Genomic DNA, 6,000 nt, shown 5'->3' on the forward strand with positions numbered 1-6,000 from the left:
CAACTTTCCCGAACATAAGAAGAAACATTAGATGCCAGAAAGCTCAGACAATTCAAAAGTTTTTTTTTCTTATAATGCAAAACTATATGAGCTGAATGTGGGCAGTGAATATGTTTGTTGTTATATTGTTCTCACCCAAGTGCCTAGTAGAGTGCTTTGCACACAGTAAGTGCTCAATAAATACAATTGAATAAGTGAGCATAAAAAGGCACCAAAACCCAGCAACTTCTGAAAAGTAATCATATCATTCCCCTCTATCCAAAGCTTACATACATATATCAAACTACTTAAATGTTTGGCTCTAAGAAATATGTTGTTCATACAAAATCCAAAAATACATGTGCAGACCTACAATTTTTGCTAAAACTTTATGACCTTAGTTTAACAGAAATATTTCCTTTAAGCTCTAAGAAAATAATGAGAACTTACCTTCTTTAGTCAGAACTGCTAAGAAGGCCAATTGCCTCATCTTCACTAAGATTCCTCTTTTCTCAGGTTCATTCAATAACGGAAACACTAACTCTAAAACTTGTCCAGCAAAACAGGTGGTGTTGCCATCAGGAAAATATAAGTACTAATGACTTAACCATTATCAGGTGTTAGAGTTGAGAGCAACCTCTTGTAAAAACCACAGAAAATGTCTTTTTCTCCCTTCCAAATTATACAAATGCTAGAAAATTTGAAAGATTTTCAATATAAGTTTTGGTGACTTTGGGAATAGAAAAATCAAGTTTGTCCCAATCATATAATTGTGATAAATAATTTTTTCTTGGTTAAAATGGCACAGCAATAATCTGCTCTATTTTTTCTTAAAAATCCAAGAAATTTTAATTTAGCCAAGAAAATAAAAATTCTGTTGCATCATCTTGATAAATCAGAATAAATTTTGAGTGAATTCTAGTAAATACTCTAAAATTGATTTCACATGAAGCCTGTCGATCCCTGAATCTAGTCTTCTATTCAGGGACCTAGTTGTTTTAGCTTGCGCTTTCCATGAGCAAGAAGCTCGTGCTTTCTTTATGAGGTAAAGCTAATGTTCTCTCTTGAATGCTCCTCTCTCTGAAAGCTTCCAAAACAATAACTTTCTGGCAGGTGGATAAAAGGTTGAGGAGAAAAAGTGAGAGAACTCATCTTTCAAATCTTTGACAATTCTTCATACTTAGCAATTCAAATTATATACTTAATGATAGAGTTGGTGGATGAAATGGTAAAGCTGTGTCACATATCTCATCATGACAGTGACTCACAATGCCAATTTCAAAATGTGAAAAAATGAACTTCAGAACTTGGCTGTTTACCTCAACAAATGTACATTTTTAAATCACAAGAAAAAGAAGCACTCTAATTTTAGGAATAAATAATTACTAGTATGTTAACAAAAAGAGAACTGGAAAAGATGAAACAAGAAGAAAAAATATACATTTTATTCTATCAGGCCCAAAGATATCACTGCCATTATAAGCAGGGGATAGAGAGCACAGCAGAGGCGCTGATTTTGGAAGTGGTATTCTTCTCCATTCTAGAATTGGCAAAGGCAAACCACCTAGCTGGACCATTTTTACCAACTTGGAACTTCAAAAGGCAACAAAAAAAAGACAACTAGTAATTCTACACTTGAACTAGATGTCTATTAACTAGTTGGGAAGAGCCAACCTTGAAGATTCAAAGTTCTAAGCTTCACAGTAAAGATGAAGTACAAAATGAGCAATTAACAGGGAAACCTGTTGCTGACAAGGCATTTTTGGATCATTTAGGCCATATGTTTGGGCCTCAGTTGGATTGTTTGCACTACACTCCAATTCACTTTGGCAGCTAAGGCTGCTGGCATGTCAGAACTTGAGTTCAACATAAAAAAAAAGCAACAGAAAGACTGAGTGATGATAAAATGTTATGAACCACTACATTGGTGAAGTGAAAATATTACCATTACTGTGCACAATCATATGACTAGATCTTGATGATGCCACTTATAGGGTACAGCTGTAACTTTATTCCAATCAACTTTATTCCAACAGGCCAGCTCTAACTTCCTCTGAAGAGGCCTGGCATTTGTTTTCTATACTGACCTTAGTGCCCTGCCATGTGCATGCAGGTATTTTTTTTTATGGCATTTGTTTAGAAGTGCTTACTGTGTCAGACACTGTACTAAGCACTGGGGTAGATACAAGCTATCAGGTTGGACACAGTCCCTGTCCCACATGGGGCTCACAGTCTCAATCCACATGTTGCAGATGAGGTAACGGAGGGACAGAGAAGTGAAGTGACTTGCCCAAGGTCACACATTAGACAAGTGGTGGAGTCAGGATTAGAACCCAGGTCCTTCTGACTCCTAGGACCGTGCTCTATTCACTAGGCCGTGCTGTTAATGGGTGATCATGATAACGGAAGTGACTTTTACTTTTAAACCAAGTCATTTTATAGAGTAGCCACTGTCAGTGAGAAAGACTGTAACTGATCTACTAGTCTCTGTAGCTTTGTTTTTACCTTGAACTCTACTTGCCTCTTTGGTGATGTAGGACTCCATTTTCCCTCTAAAGGTATCTACTCACCCATAATACTGGGTAGTAATAAGCTTGTAATACAGCATCTTTGCTTTTTCACCTACATTAAAACACTGCAGATACTCTGATCAACACATTTTGATGTTCATTCCATCTCAAAACAATCCTGAAGTTCATTTAAGAAACGAAGACCCAGAATAGGTTGGGTGGCAACATCTCCAACAATTTTCATCCTCTTGGGATTTTTGACTATTAAACTTGGGCAATAATGCATCTACCTGTCAGAAGCCTTTCTATAGATATTTTGGCCTTATTAAACTCCAAAAAGCAACATTCCAGATTTGCTATCTGTAATAAATATCATTTATTCTTATATTGTAGTTTACTACAATATCAAGTTAGCATAAAATAGAAAGGTAGTACAGTGTAAAGTTAGTACTTCTTAGTTTTTGGTTCTCAATGTCTCTTTGTAACTAATAGGTCTCTTAAAAAGTACTTGCAAGTTTTAGAATGACAGCATTTTTCGGTCACTTTCTTGTATTCTGATGTTTTATATTCACTTAGAGTAGGAGAACAAGTTCAGATTTGGACATCAAATGTCCAAGGAGTTTTAGGTACTTTATTCAAAAAAAAGAAAGGCTAGGAAAATCAGAGTACAGTAACTTAGGAAATGGATTTATGAATTTTACGACCAATTTTCCTATATCTTTGGCTCTCTATCCACTAAGCCATTTTTGGAACAAAGGTTAGCCACAGAGCCACTACTCAAACCAAGTTAGACGACAAAATTGCCAACTAACCAATGTCTTCCTAAGGCCACTGGAAAAAATAACGCACCACTGCAACTCAAAGAATTTTCAAATGCAACATTAAGCCAACCTGTCCTTCACTTTTCTTTTGCATCCCAAAACTCAGTAGCCTTCTTATTATTTTAGCTTTAGTCACTGAGATAATTGAAAAGATAATCGAGTCAAAGGCTACGGCAAAACATATTTTTGTAAATAATTTTCATTACAAAAAAATTTACAATTTGGAATTGAATCTGCCCTGGGAAAATGTACCTTTAAGATCAAATCGATGAGAGCTAGAAATGCCCTATAATGAGAAGCAATGTGGCTCAGTGGAAAGAGCATGGGCTGTGGAGTCAGAGGTCATGGGTTCGAATCCCGACTCCACCACATGTCTGCTGTGTGACCTTGGGCAAGTCATTTAACTTCCCTGAGCCTCAGTTACCTCATCTGTAAAATGAGGATTAAGACTGTGAGCCCCACGTGGGACAACCCGATCACCTTGTATCCCCCCAACGCTTAGAACAATGCTTTGCACATAGTAGCACTTAACAAATGCCATCATCGTCATTATTATTATTATTATAAGGCTAGTGTTTCTGGAACTGATTCAGAACCTACATCACACCCTCCCTTTAACCCCTTTATCTGATTGACAGATAACATTTTAGGCCTGTTTTAGGTCAGCCCTTTCCCCGCCAACATCTCTGATCCCAGCTACCTAAGGGATTTCAAGGCCTCCCCCAGAGTTCAGGTAAGTTGGCAAAGTGTATGGAATGGGTTACTGTGGGAGAGGAGTGAAGGTAAGTAAGTAGGAGAGGGCTTATTGAGTACTTTAAATCTAATGGCGATGAGTTTCTGCTTGACGCAGAGATAAATGGACAGTCATCAGAGATACTTAAGGAGTGGGTAGACTTGCGCAGAATGATTTTTTTTTACCATCATCAATCTATTTATTGAATACTTACTATGTGTAGAGAACTGCACTGAGCACTTGGGAGAGTACAATACAACATAATTAGCAGACACCTTCTCTGCCTACAATGAGCTCACATGGTCAGGCAGCAGAGTGAAATGTGGACCGGAGCAAGGAGGGAATGGAGAGGTCAGAGGCCGGTGCAGTAGTCAAGAAGAGATTTGACAAGTGCTTGAACCTATGTGGTAGCAGTTTGATTGGAAAGGAGGGAGCGAATTCTGGAGCTGTTGTGGAGATTGAATCAGCAAGATGTAGTGACTGACAATAGGTGGGTGGAAGAAAAGGGATGAGTCAAGGATAATGCCACAGTTGCAGGCTTGTTTGAATGAAGGATAGTGGTTTTGTTAACAGTGATGGGAAAGGCTGAAGGAGGAGAGAGTTTGGGAGGGAAGGTGAGAAGTTCAGTACGTGGAGTTCGCTGCCGGGGTAATGGCTGTGACACAATATGGGGATCTGCTCTTAATGGTCTGCTCCGATTTCCAGTTATGGTAGTGGATTCAATCCCAGGATTTCTCCCCAATTTGGCAAAGAAGGGGAGTGGAGACTTAAACCTTTGGTTCATGCTCCTTTGTTGGGGTATGATTACCAAATGGCTATCACCTGTACCCCGCTAGGGCATGCGGGGAAAATCAAAGCCTATTTGAAGGGTACAATGGGAGCCACAGATAATCAGATGGCAGCTATCCTGGATCAACAAGTGGCTAGTGGAGCCTCAGAATGAACTTCCACCTCTCTTGCTCCTATATCTCTAGTAACTATTTCCACTAGAGCAGTTGTTCCAGGTCTTCCCCAGCAACTGAATGAAGTCCTCACCCTCAATTCATTGTGGATGTTTGATGAACATGATGTAGGGTGGGAGAGAGTTCCCTTTAACACTGTGTGGTAAACTCAGTAGCAGCATGGCCCAGTAGAAAGAGTATGGGCCTGGGAATCAGAGGACCTCAGTTCTAATCCAGCTCTTTCACTCATCTGCTGTGTGACCTTAGGCTAGTCATTTAACTTCTCTGTGCCTCACCTCATCTGTAAAATGGGAATTAAATCCCACTCAGACTGGGAACCCCAAGTGGGACAGGGACTGTCCTACCTGCATATCTTGTGCCTATTGCAGCATAGTGCTTAACAAAGACCATATAAAAAAACCAACTGTGCATGACTCCTGATGGGTTATGCTGAAGAACACTAGGTATAGGTGGTCCCAAGGATCGGAGAGATGAAATTATGCTCATGTGGTATCATTGAAGCTCAGAAACAAATATCTGGCAGCTACTGGCTGTGGGATGATGACCCACCACAAGGACGGATACCAGAAGGTACTGTCACAGTTGTCTAGTCCTTGCTCAACCCTAGAGCCCTGTAGGAAAGGGCAAGGCAAAGTCAGGAGAGCAGAGAATTGTGGGACCACAGAAAAAGTTAAAGACCAATTCTGTGGAACCCATCCCCAAAATAGTGTGGACCAATCCTTTCATCAAGTGGTTAGAGGTAGTTGCTGTAATAATAATAATAATAAAATAATAATTGTAGTATGTGTTAAATGCTCACAATGGGAAAATCACTGTGCTAAGTACTGGGGTAGTTATTACACAATTAGATAAGACACAATCCCTGCCCCACACGGGGCTCACAGTCTAAGAGGGAGGGAGAACAAGGTATTTATTCCCATTTTGTGGTTGTTTCCTCAACTTTGAAATGTGGATTTAGTACCTGTTCTCTCTCCTACTTAGACTGTGAGCCCCAT

This window comes from Tachyglossus aculeatus, chromosome 1 (assembly GCF_015852505.1).
Source record: "Tachyglossus aculeatus isolate mTacAcu1 chromosome 1, mTacAcu1.pri, whole genome shotgun sequence".
In the NCBI taxonomy this organism is placed as follows: Eukaryota; Metazoa; Chordata; class Mammalia; order Monotremata; family Tachyglossidae; genus Tachyglossus; species Tachyglossus aculeatus.